Raw genomic sequence first — 14,325 nt, 5'->3', positions numbered from 1 at the left:
CCCATGAAGAGTCGGTGCCACCATCTCCGGTGCCGGGGACCTCGGTGCAGTTGTCGGTGCCATGCCTGGTGCCGCTGCACGCGGTCCCGTGTGGGTAGCTTCCTCCGACACCGTCAGGTCCTGTGCCGGGTACCCCTGCTCTGGTGCCATCGGTGCCACAAGGCTCGGTGCTGTGGCTTCCGGTGCCTGCTGTGTCGGCGTCTGCGGTGCTCTCGGTGTCGACTGTTTAGTGGTCGGAGCCCCAGGCACTGTTGTATGTGGTACAGGCTTTCCGCTGCTGTGAGAAGTCAGCGGCTTGCGGCCTTGTGCCTCGCTCATCCTGCTCACAGATGCCACCGGCAAGGATCGAGCTGGGGAAAGCTCCTTTTTCTTGTGCACAGAGGAGGTTAAGGAGGCAGCTTTCCTCCTTTGCAGCCCTGAGGGCCCTTCCCTTTGAGGCTTCTCCGACAGTTCAGGCTGGAGGGCCTTGTCAAATAGGATCATTTTTAGTCTCATTTCCCTGTCCTTTCTTGCTTTGGCCATAAGTTTAGAGCAGTGGGGACATTTTTGGGGAACATGGGCCTCTCCAAGGCAACGAATACATTTACTGTGGCCATCGGAGGCAGGCATGGCCTCGTGGCATGATTCACATTTCTTAAACCCTGGTGAAGACATCTCTGTTAAGGCATTTAACTCCTTTCAATGTTAAGTATTTAGCAGCTATTAACACAGTCACAAAGGGGGATAACATTTACGGCCGTTAAGATAGCGGACCGCCCGAGGCGGCTGCCTCCTTCCCCTGTCTTTCTTTCCTCCCCTTTCTTTTCTTCTTCTAAAAGAATAACCCTAACCCTAACCCTAACCCTAACCCTAACCATATGCTTTGTATATTGGACAGACTTCAACTCTCTTAGATAAAGAATTAATGGACATAAAACAGACATTAAAAACACTCCTGATTCACAAACCTGTCAGCCAGCACTTTAATGGAGTGGGCCATTCTGTTAATGACCTGACAGTCTGTGTTTTACTGAAAAGGAATTTTCACTGCCGTTTGGAAAGAGAGGCTGCTGAACTCTCTTTTATATTCAAATTCGACACATTAACACGTGGTTTGAACCTGGATGACAATTTTCTAGCTCATTATAGGGGCTCTTTTACATACTTTGCTTTATTTCATTCTTGACTCCCCCCACTCCTTCTGCCCCTCTGCTCTCTGATTTGCTTACCTTGATAATTTTTCTGATTTGTTAACCTTGACTACTATTTTTCATTCTCTGTGCCTTAAATATTGAGTCTGTTCTGGCATGGCTATGATCTGAAGAAGTGGGTGTGTCCCACGAAAGCTCATCACCTAATAAATTATTGTGTTACTCTTTAAAGTGCTACTGGACTGCTATTTTATTTTTATAGCTGTTTGAATTGCCTGCTCATCCCATATTAGAAGCACTAACACAAAAGTGTTGATCTGATTTCAGAGAACAAGAATTTCAGGAAAAGTATGGTAATAATTTTCTTACAATGTCCCTAAATCAAAAGACAGAGCCAGATACTGTGAAGAATAGTCTGTAAGTAGGGGGAACAACCATTCTGATTTGTCTCTAAACTCGTCTATGCATTATTTTTATTTAAAAATAGATTTTCCAGTTTCACATTAAAGGCACATTAAATCATACATGATTTAAATGATTTTTCTGAGGTAAAAATTTTCTGATTTCTACCTTTCATGACCACACTAATATTGCAGCCCCTTTTCTTAATTATTTAAGTTGGGTAGGTGCGCAATACTCCTTCTAATGTGAGCGTGGTCACACCTAGAAAGTACACCCCCATCTCACGATCTTGACATGCCCTTGCGGCCACGCGAACAACATCTGGCGGTGCACCCTCCAATACAAGGTGTCTTAGGGCTTACTAATTAAGACACGTACATGATTCAGTAGAAATGTGGGATAACTCCCTTTCCAATTTTGTTATTTATGTATAAAACACTTTCCCATAGGTTTCAAAATTTTACCCCACAGTTTAGATACTACTATTCACATATTTACAATTATAATGATTTTTAACAATGATTACAATGTATTTTCATCTATGTCATTTGGCAATGATTGAATTTGTTCCATATTTTTGGAACAACAATTCAAACAACACTTAATTAGAAAATAAATTATATAGAATATTACAATTAGACCAATGATTATCAAAGGAATTAAAATTAAGCCTTTTAGTATTTGTTGTCCTAACTGACCAAAAGGTTTTGTAATCCAATTCCAAATGTCCCATGATTCTGGTTCTGGTTCGGGCGGAACATAAGCAATTTCCGTATGTCAAAACTGGGCACTTTTCTTGACTTTTGTCCCATTGCATTGTGAACGCTATTGGAGTTTTGTTGACAGAAGGGGATTGGTGACAAAAATGTCAATGCAAATATGCCCTGAGCGACAGTGGCATCTTGCATTTGCCTTTCCATTCCATCAGTGCTGACAGCAACAAGAATGTTGAGAAAGACAGAGACTCAAACTGAAGTGATTGGTCCCAGGAGACCAAGCCTATTTGTTAAGAACTACTATACCCTACCTGCAACATTTAGCGGGGTGAGGAAACACTGCTTCATCCAAATACTACCTAGTCCAGTAAAGTTCAGGATTTAGAGTGCATTCTTACTTTTTATATTCTTCGGTAACTACCTCTGATCTTTAATGCCTATCATGTATAATCAGTTAGAATCACCTAATCTGTAGTTAATAAGCCTGTTTTATACTTCACCTAAAACAACGTGTTTTGATTTAAGTGCTTGGGAAATCTCAGCTCAGTTTACAAAAGCTAAGGCCTGATCCACACTAGGAAATGATATTGAAATAACTTTCACTCAGGGGCATGACAAATTCAAACCCCTGGGTCATGTAATTAAACTGATCTTATCCTGGTGTAATTCTTCCAGCTAGCTACAGCCTCAAGGGAAAGTGGAATATCTACACTAATGGAGGAACCCCACCTGTTACCATCAATAATGTCATCTTAACAAGGCCATGAAGCCCCTGGGATTCCATGCCAATCCCAAGCCTGGAGGAGGACTGGTCAGATGAGTGACGATGCGCTGACCGTGAAACAACAATAGAAATTAAATCTGATGACAGTACGACTAAATGATAAAAGATGCTGGCTCGGACATTGCCCAGATAAACAAGGTCCGTGACGCCAATCAAGCGATCATGGTTGGGTTGATAGGTTGTCTACCAAAAGAAGATTACAACACATATACTACTATCAATTGGCAAGGCTAGGAGAGGAAGAAATAGGGACTGCATACAGAGCAGCGCTCGAAGAGAAGATTAGGAATGAGGGCACTTTAGGAATGCGGGCACAGTGAAAGACCAAGATAAGAGAGTCAAAGGGATAACGATGGTGATAGAAGAGGCAATTGAGCAGACTGTTCTGGACAAAGAGAAAATAAGAAGTGGATTATGCAGGAGAAACTGAAATTGGTCCAAGAGAGTTGAAGATCAGACGGGATGTTTCTGAGAGGGTGGGACAGCAATATAGAGTAAAATGCAATGAAATAAGGAAAGCACTATTTTAGTTGCTATTTCCTTCTTACAGTCTAGATTATACGTTATGTTGCTCCTCAGATACGTGAACTTCTCTACACTCTCTAGTTCAACCCCATCTGCCCTGGTCTTCCTTCCTATTTCCTTACCTCCAAATACCATTGTTTTTTTCATAATCAATCTCTATCACTTCCCTGACTTGTTTAGCACCTGCACCATTTTCGCTAGCTTCTCCTCATCTTCTTCAATAACTATACCATCCGTGAACCTCAAGTTGTTGATTCTCATCCTGTGCACAGATATCCCTTCTACCTCTTCCTTGATCTTGTCCATCGCTCTCTGTAGTTGTGTGATGAAGATACTTGGCAATATCAGATCTCCTTGTCTCATTCTAAACCAACTTCTGAACTTTCCTCGTATTCTCATCACTGCCTCCACATTGTCAATTATATCCTTCAACAACCATATCATTCTGCTATCCACTCCGTACAACTCCAACACTGCCCAGTTCACTTTCTGATCTATATTGACAAATGCCTTCTGCAAATTGATAAAGCAAGTGTAGATGTACATGTTCTTTCTTCAGGCTTTCTCCGCTATCAATCTTAGCGTCAATATCTGCTGTATGTTACTTCTATCTTTCCTGAATCCCACTTGCTCATCTGCTAGATGTTCTATCTGCAGTCTCAGTCTCTTCATCAGTACTTTGTCTAGATGACTTGTTAGGGCAATCATTCTGTAGTTTTTATACTCCGATGCACTTTCTTTCTTGTGTATTGTCACTAGCATTGATCTTGTCCATTCTTTAGGTGCCTTCCCTTCTTTCCATGCTATATTACATAGTCAGTGTATCTCCTGAATTATACTTTCTCTTACATATTTAATCATCTCTCCTGTGATCCATCATTTCCAGGGTTCTTGTTGTTCTTCAATTATTTCATTGCTCGTTCTACTTCGTCCTTCGAAATATTGGTCTCGTTCTCGATGCTCGGTGGAGAGATCTCTTTCAGTTCTTTTATTACTCTCTCTGAGACGTTCGGGTCCAACTGTGCTTTGTATAGATACATGCAATGTCTCGTCCATCACTGCACAACCTTCTCCTTGTTCATGAGCACCTTGTCATTCTAATCTTTGATCGCCGTCTCCTTCAGCTGCCACTTCCTATTAATATTCCTGATCATCTTATACACCTCCCTAGTCTTACACTTGCAGTAATACTTCTGTATATCTTCATACTGCTCCTCTAACCATTTTGCCTTATCCTTTCTGGCCACTTCCCTTACCTCATTGCATTTCACTCTGTATTGCTGTTCTTCCCTCTCAGAAACATCTCTTCTGATCTTCAGTGCTCTCTTCTCTTGGGCCAACTTCAGTGTCTCCTGAATAATCCACTTTTTATTGATCTTTTCTTCTTCCAGAACAGTCTGCTCAATTGCCTCTTCTATTGCCATGACTACCTCTTTGATTCTCTTATCTACGTCTTTCTCTGTGCCAGCATTCCTAATGTTCCCTTCAAGCGCTGCTCTGTACGCATTTCCTATTTCTTCCTCTGTTTGCCTCGCCACATCTCTTCTTTTCTTAAATTGAGTCTTACACTTTCTCTTCAGTTTCATCTTGATGTTTGTGATCACTATATTGTGGTCCAAGTCTATATTGCTCCTTGGAAAGTTCAGCACTGCTGTACTGATGTTACTCATCTTCTTTGTATCAAAATAATATCTATCGTGTTCTTGGACTTCCTGTCATTCAACCACCATGTCCACTTGCTACAATCCTTTTGTTGGCATCTCATGTTGCACATCACCATCTCGTGCACCGTAGCAAACTCTAGTAGTTTCTTGTCTTGTTCCTTTCTTTCTCCATATCCAGACTTTCCCATGACTCTCTCCCAACCTTCATTATCGGTTCTGACCTCCGTGTTCCAATGTCCTCTGATGAGCAATACATCTCTCTGTGGTATCTCCTCCAGCATCTTTGTTGAGTCTTTATGGAATAGCTCAATTTCTTCCTCCATACTGACTGACATGGGTGTGTACACCTGAATGACTGAGATGTTGAACAGCTTTCCTTTGATTCTCACGAACATCATTCTTGCATTCGCCGGTTTATATCCTAACAATGCTCCTCTAGCTCTTTTGCTAAGAAGGAATCTGACTTCTGCCTCATGTTTCATTTTGTTCCCTGACCAATTGACTTTGCAACCACACATCTCTCCCGATGCCATCCAACACATCTCATAGAATCATAGAACAATAGAGCTGGAAGAGACCTAAAAAAGCCATCGAGTCCAGCCCTGTGCTCTAAGCAGGACCAAACCCATCAGATCAGCCCCGCCAGGGCTTTGTCGAGCCGAGACTTAAACACCTCCAGGGATGGAGACTCCACTACTTCCCTGGGTAGACCATTCCACTGCTTCACCACCCTCCTCATGAAAAAGTTTTTCCTAATGTTCAACCTGGACCTTTCGAACCGCAACTCAAGACCATTGTTCCATGTTCTGCCATCCGTGACCACTGTGAACAGCCTCTCTCCAGCCTCTTTGCAGCCTCCCTTCCGTAAGTTGAAGGCTGTTATCAAGTCCCCCCTCAGTCTTCTCTTCTGCAGACTAAACAGTCCCAATTCCCTCAACCTTTCTTCATAAGTCATGCGCTCCAGCCCCCTAATTATTTTAGTCGCCCTCTGCTGGACCCTCTCCAGTGTATCCACATACTTCCTATAACTGGGGGCCCAGAACTGGACACAGTACTCCAGATGCGGCCTCACCAAAGCCGAATAAAGAGGAATAATCACTTCTCTGGATCTACTGGCAACGCTCCTCTCGATGCAACCTAATATGCCATTAGCTTTCTTGGCTACAATGGCACACTGTTGACTCATGTCCATCTTCTCATCTGCTACAACTCCCAGGTCCTTTTCTGCAAAACTACTACTGAGCCAGTCGGACCCCAGCCTTAACAATGCTTGGGATTCTTCCACCCCAAGTGCAGGCCTCTGCACTTGTCCTTATTGAACCTCATCAGATTTCTTGCAGCCCAGTCTTCCAATTTGTCTAAGTCAGTCTGGACCCTGTCCTTACCCTCCAGTGTATCTACCTCTCCCCCTAGTTTAGTGTCATCCGCAAACTTGCTGAGGGTGCAATCCAACCCCTCATCCAGGTCATTGATAAATACGGTGAACAGAACAGGACCCAGAACCAAACCTTGGGGCACTCCACTAGAAACCGACCGCCAATCTCCACCAATCCAAGTATACTGCATCAGTATCTCTCCATCTCCTTTCAAAATGGCTCTAACTTTCCAGTCACCCACAGAGTTTGGAATTTCCACATTCCAATTGCTAGTATATGTGTTAGTTGTAATTTTCTTTTGGTAGCCAACTTATTGGCCCAACCCCGATCGCTCAATTGGTGCTGCAGACTTTTTTTATCCAGGTGACATCCAAGCCAGCATCTTTTATCAGTTAGTCGTACTGGCATCAGATTTCATTCGTATTGTTGTTTCAGGATCAGCACATCGACACTCATGTGAGCAACCCTTCTCCTTTATCTAGGCTTGGGACTAGAACCCCTAGAGGCTCTGAGATTAAAGAGCTAGATATACTGACTCTGTCCCATTGCAGATGGTCCTCCCAGCCTAAGCAATATTCTGGGATCATGGGGGCAGCTGGATGTCTATTGGTAGTGGGAGGGGTTGTGTTTGGAGCGTACTGTGCTACTGCAGTAGGTCATTATATCTAGAGGTGCAGGTTAGGGTAGCTTCAGGGCTGCTCTAGTGTGTTTCAAGGGTCAGACTCTTTTCTGACAGTCTGTGGACAGGGGAGGCATAAACCACCAATCGTGGAAGTCTCATCTAATAGTTAAGGTGCTAGCCTGCAACTCTGAATGGCTGGGTTCAATATCTTCTTCTGCCATGAGTTTCCTTTGTGACTCTAGGCAAGCTACTAATTCTATCCTTAGATATTAGTACTCCCTACTGTGCCTCCCTTCAGATTTGCCCTGGGTCTTTGTCTGTAAGCGTTTGATACTGCTTCTTAAAAGTAGAGACTCAACATAAGTGATTCGGTATGAAGGCTCCCTTATTGCAGTGCAGTAAGAATTCTCTAGATGGGGCTAAAACAGTAAATAAAGAACTTCTGAGGTATAAAAATAATTTTATGGCACAAAAATGTACAGTATCACATTCTTCGCCATTTTAGTGATGTTAAAAATCTGTTTCTGGTGATCCATTTCAGCAAGCCCTTGATGAAGAATGGGTGGCTTGTTTGAATAGTTTTATATTAGTTAAATGCAATAAAACTCCCCATTCAATATTTGTTTATTTTATCCACCCCAGCCTGCTTAACTTCCATGGCTCCTCTGATGCTAATACTCATATTTCTACCCTCCTCTGTGTGACAGCAGCCATCTGAGCAATTTTTTTAAACTACGTGTTGTTTGTTTTGCTGTTTTTTTGCTCTGTTCAACGTTATATTTAAACAAAGACTGGCAAATTGAGATAAGACGCATGCTTTTCAGTTTGTGCTGCCTTTTTCTCTCTTGAATTTAAGATCTAATTCACAGTTTTAAAAACTAACTTATTTCTATATGGTTGTTCAAGTGTGTATGGCTTCCCTTCCTCATATAGTACATAAGTAGTGCCCTGCTAGTCCATTTTGGTCACTTGCATTGTTGTAGGATTTTTAACATTGTAAATATAATTACTGACAGCTACTGTATTTAAATCTGAAATTTCACAGTATTTTAACTGTAGGGGTCCTGATCCAAAAAGAAGTTTGGGGTGGGGAGGTGTCAGAAGGCTCTTTGAAGGGGAATTGTGCTTCTGCTACCCTTCTGCACTACTCTTGGAGGCAGCACTGCCTTTAGAGCTGAGCCACTGGAACATAGTGACTGCTAGGAGGGAGTTGTTCTAAAGGTAGGGGTGCCACCAGTGGCAGCGTAGAAATAAGGGTGGCATGGTAAAGCATTGCCACTCTTACTTCTGTGTTGTTGTCTGCAGGTCTAGGCCCTCAGTCAGCAGCCACCACTCTCTGGCCGTCCATCTCTGAAGTCAGTGTAGACGTGAAGGTGGCAATATCATGACCCACCCGTAAAATGAAATTGTGATATCCCTGCCACTCCCTTTTGGATCAGGATTCACAATTTGAGAAACACTGGTCTCCCGCATAACATCTGCATAGTAGATGGTAAAAACATATCTTCCTATTGTAAGTTCTCTCTTAACTGGCTTCAGTTCATAATACTATATCTGCTTTGCAAAACACCTGCATCTTCCTGACTCCTGGTGTGCTCTTCTTTCACAGTGACAGGGTGGCAAACATAGCAGTGTGCTCCTCCATGAATTAGTTTCCCTGAAAGATCCCACTGGGATTCCTCGTCTCGAGGAACCAGAAGCCCTTGCAAGCCCCACATAATCCCTAATAACATCATGTGCAGGGACTCACAACATGGAGTTCCATCTGTCCTCTGTACCACTTGGGTTCTGTCCCACCCCATGTGGAGGAAACACTCTGTTGATTTGAGGAGCCCCCAACACCTCCAGTATGTTCATCACTGATAGGCATTAGGAACTGAATCATGGTAATTCTGTGAAACTGCACTCAGCTGTACAAAAATGAGGCTCGAGAGGAGGAATGTCACATGATTGTGCAGAACACCAGTGTGACATACTAGTACCATGTGCATGTATCATTGAAATGTTCCAGGTGCATGCATGCATGTTTTCTTCTGTGATCTGCTACTACTTAATTACAGAGCTAGTCTTGTCACTTCATGTTGGCTTTACCAGAAGGCACAGCATCAGAATTTCTTCTTTGAGTGCCTTGTTCATATCCATTCCATTAGGATATGGAACTGAGATGCAAATTTTGAACCGGGATACGAATTTTCTGGGTCATTATAGGGGCTCTTTTGCATACTTGGCTTAATCTAATTCTTGACTCCCCCCCCAACCCCTCTACTCTCTGATTTCCTCACCTTGATCATTTTTTTTTCTGATTTGTACACCTTGATTACTATTTTTGGTTCTCTGTGCCTTAAATATTGAGTCTGTTCTGGTATGGCTATTGTCTGAAGAAGTGGGTCTGTGCCATGAAAGCTCACCTAATAAATTATTTTATTAGTCTTTAAAGTGCTACTTGACTGCTTTTTTGTTTTGATAGTATATAGACTAGCAAGGCTTTCTCTGTGTTACTATTCACTTAGGTGTGTGCATGCATCACTTGTATGATCATCTGCAGGTTTTCCCTAGCAGTAATTGAGTCAGCTGTGGAGCCCCCCTGGAGTGGTACCCTTATAGCAGTGTATATAGGACTCTGGTGACCTACCATCTGCTCAGTTCCTTCTCACTGTTAATAGCAGTAGTTGAAGCTACCTTGGTTTCTTGACTCCCAAGTGCCTACCTGGTTGAAAATATTTTAATATGTTGCAGTTTAGCTTAGTTTAATAGAATTATAGTTAGTTCCTTCAGGAGATTTCACCTCCCCACCCTCCCAGTCATTCCTAGTCCTTCTGACTGGGATATGCCTTGATCTCAGGTGTTTAAGTCCTGAGAGCACTGCAGGAAGACTATGCCCAAGGGTGATGCATATGCATCCTCTCTAAAGTGCCTGGAAGAGGGCCATCAAACAGAGAAGTGCCCCATTAGCAGGAGATTTAGACCCAGGACAAAGGAGTGGGATGATCACCTCAAGCTCATTTAATGGAGGCAGCCGTCACCCTCAGCCCGCACCAGAGGCAGCACTGGCTACAGTGGTGCACAGCGCACTGACTTCAGAGCAGCATGTTTTGGCACCAAAGAAGGATGCCTCCAGAAAATACAAATGCCATTCCCCAGGACACACAGAGGGCTCGAGCATGCACCAACATTCCCACTTCCACATACTGCACAAGAAGAAGCAGGTTGACAGGGATAGGTCCCACACGCAGAAGCCACACAGGGATATCCGTAGGTGCACCCTATGCCAGGGCACCAACAGACTGGCTGTCTGATTTCAGCACCATTGACTCTCACCCTACCAGGGTCTCTATTATGTTCAGTGATTGTGGACTCCCCGACTTGGGAGGAGGTGGAAGTCCAGATAGATACCCGCATGTGTGACACTTTTGGGGCCGCACAGGACCCTACTGCCACAGGACTGGCAGGGTGAGCACCAGCTTGGGTTCAGATGAAGATGCAAGTCCTGGCACTGGCACTGCCACCTGTGATGGCATCATATGTTTTATCCTTTGTGGCATTGTTGCCAGCACTACCACCAGTTCAGCACTGGGGCAAGCTAATGATGCTACAGTATCACTCCCCATAGCTGTGGTACTGTTTCCTGGCACTGTCAGGCTCTGCTTCTCTGTGGTCTGGCTCAGACTACTCATTGGACTCAGGTGAGCAGTCATTGGCTTCCAGAAACAGTCTGTAATGGTTGTCTTTATTGTGGTCCTTACACTGGTCCAGGCATCACAAGCCACAGGATGTGCTGGCACCAGTAGTAGTTGTCCCTCACAGAAGCAAGGCCTGTCCATTGGCCCTTTTGGACCCCTTAGGTCTATCACTGAGGTAAAGGTCAGGGCTCCAGGGCAGCATCAGTGGTCTCTGTGCTCTGTGCTCTTCTTTCTGCCCCATTGGTACCACAGCATACTCCCAGACCTCTGGAGGATCCTCTACGCCACAAGGACCCTGGGCCTGCACAAGCAGCTGCAGCTGTGGAACTGGCCCCCTAGGTGGTACTGTGCCACAAATCATCCCCGATATGGCATACATGCCTGGGCCAGCATCCAGGAAGCCAGAGGGGCAGGAGGACCCAGTCCCAAGAGCCTCATTGCTGGATGAGTTGGTGGCTGGCACCTCCACCACCACACTCCTGCTTTGGACAATAGGGCACACTAGGACCTTCTCAGAAGAGTGGCCCAAAACTTACACCTCCAGGCAGATGATGTGACTGAAGTCTTGGACCCAATGGTAAATATTCTTGCCCCAGGGGGGTCCTTCCGAAGTAGCATTTCCCCTCATAAAAACCATACAGCCACCTCTAAGGTGCTGTGGCAGAGCTTGACCTCCATATCACTCACAGCTAAAGGGGCAGAGAGTGGTATTTCATGCTGCAGAAAGGGCATGATCAGCTTTTCATGCACTCTCAGCCAGGAGCCTTAGTAGTTAATGTGGCAATCAATAGAGAGTGGCAAGGTGGATGGTGCTTGGTCCTGCCAAGAGAGCAAGGGACTGGACTCGATGACCTCCTAAGGTCCCTTCCAGCTCTATGAGATGTGTGCGTAAAAAAGGTCAGCTAGATCCTGCCCTGAAATCAAAGGAGACAAAAAAGCTGGACCTTTTCACCTATAAGGTCTACTTGACTGGGGAGCTTCTGCTTTGCATGGTGAATCAACAGGCAATGCTCAGCTGCCGTGCCTTCAACTCCTGAATCACTTTAGCTAAATTCTAGAACAGCTTCTTCCCAATGTGTGCCTGGAGTTCACAGTGCTCCTTGAGCAGGGGCACCATTTCAGATTTTGGGGAGCGGGGTGACCTGTGCATGCTGTGATGTGGGGCAGGGCAGAGTGAAGGTGTGGGGTGCAGACTGAGAACAGTGGCTTCATCAGTGTTACTGAGCATGCTCAGGACAAGTCAAGTAGCAAATCAAGGAGGGAAACCAATGCCATAACTACCTAATTTTATGCCTGAGGCATGAATGTAAAGTTGCATCCTCTCACGTTTATATATTCATAGCAGTTATTTCACAGAAAAGGGGAAAATACATTAATAATAAAATAACACAAAATTTATTTATTATAGTTAATTATCATTTTATTACTATAGTTAATCTGAGTGGTGGTGGGGAAAGACACTTATCCCCAAACTACTCCCCCCCATCCCCCAGTTTAAACCCCACACACTTGGAGGCTGGAGGGGGTCACTCTCATTGGTTGGGAGGTGGGGTAACACAGAGGTAGGGGTCACACACAGAGGATGGGGATGCTGGTGGGTAACACACTCTGGGGCTGTAAGGTGGGGTAATGGGTAGGGGTCACACATGAAGGATGGGGTGGGGGGGTCACACAGAGGCTGAGGAAGTCACATTCAGAGGCTGGGGGTCACACTTGGAGGATGGGGTGGAGTAACACAGGCATGAAGGGGTCACACAGAGGTTGGAGAGTCACCTACAGAGGATGGGGTGGAGTAACACAGAGGAGAGGGGGTCACATACGGAGGTTGTGGGGTGGGATGTCACACATGGGGGGGGTGCTGTGAGTGCCAGGGCAGGTCACATTGCAGGAAACATGAGGAGCAGGCACCTCCAAGCTCAACCAGGGGACGCTCTTCTCCCAACGGTGCCTCTGCTCCAGCTGCTGCCCTGGCGCTAACCCTATCCCCTGCCTCCCAGGGCAATGGTGACATGTGGCCAGCCAGCATGATGGCCAAGCCGAAGGGGAAGGAGACCAGGAACATACTCTGTGCCCCGCAGCAACTCCAATGGACCCTATGCTCCAGCACTGTGTACCCAGACCCGCCCCCCCCAGCTTAAACCCGACACTCCCCCCAAGCATCTACACACAACGTGCTCTGTCCACAGAGAACTGCCAGACTGCACTGCTCCCTGGTGCCAGAAAGCAGAATGGCAGCTCTGCAAAGAGGGCTGCCCGGCAGCCAGAAGCCCTCTCTGTTGACAGAAGTTTCTCACACTGGCTACGTCTACACGTGAATGCTACATCGAAATAGCTTATTTCGATGTAGTGACATCAAAATAGAATAACGTCTACACGTCCTCCAGGGCTGGCAACGTCGACGTTCAACATCGACGTTGTGCAGCACCACATCGAAATAGGCACTGCGAGGGAATGTCTACATGCCACAGTAGCACACATCAAAATAAGGGTGCCAGGCACAGCTGCAGACAGGGTCACAGGGCGGACTCAACAGCAAGCCGCTCCCTTAAAGGGCCCCTCCCAGACACAGTTGCACTAAACAACACAAGATCCACAGAGCCGACAACTGGTTGCAGACCCTGTGCATGCAGCATGGATCCCCAGCTGCAGCAGCAGCAGCAGCCAGAAGCCCTGGGCTAAGGGCTGCAGCACACGGTGACCATAGAGCCCCGCAGGGGCTGGAGAGAGGTCATCTCTCAACCCCTCAGCTGATGGCCGCCATGGAGGACCCCGCAATTTCGATGTTGCGGGACGCGCAACGACTACACGGTCCCTACTTTGACGTTGAACGTCGAAGTAGGGCGCTATTCCTATCCCCTCATGGGGTTAGCGGCTTCGACGTCTCGCCACTTAACGTCGATGTTAACATCGAAATAGCGCCCAACATGTGTAGCCGTGACGGGCGCTATTTCGAAGTTAGTGCCGCTACTTTGAAGTAGCGTGCACGTGTAGACACGGCTACTGACAGGAAGTACTCTGTTGACAAATTGCTATGCCTCAAATTTTTGAGGGATAATACTGTCGAGGCAATTGCAGAATTCTGTCAAGAAGCTGTCAACAGAATGCTTTAAGTGCATAAAGGCTCCCTGAGTTTCGTCGACAGAAGGCCCCTCTGTTGACAAAACTCTCTAGTATAGACCCAGCCTTAGTCTATTAGGTTCCACAGGACTTCTTCTTGTTTTTGAAGATAAAGACTAACACAGCTACCTCTTGGATACTTATCCCAAATCTCATTCGCCTTCCCTCTGAGTCTTCCGGCAAGAAGGAATGAGCGGTTGGAATGTCAGCAGGGATTTATATACACCTCTCTAAGGGCCCCACTCTAGGTGGCTCTACAGCTGACTTGATAGGTACTGTTAGGGAAAACCTTCTGACAATTGTTTACAT

The sequence above is a fragment of the Carettochelys insculpta genome, chromosome 6 (assembly GCF_033958435.1).
Source record: "Carettochelys insculpta isolate YL-2023 chromosome 6, ASM3395843v1, whole genome shotgun sequence".
NCBI classification, from domain to species: domain Eukaryota; kingdom Metazoa; phylum Chordata; order Testudines; family Carettochelyidae; genus Carettochelys; species Carettochelys insculpta.
Note: the sequence above shows the minus strand (reverse complement) of the source record.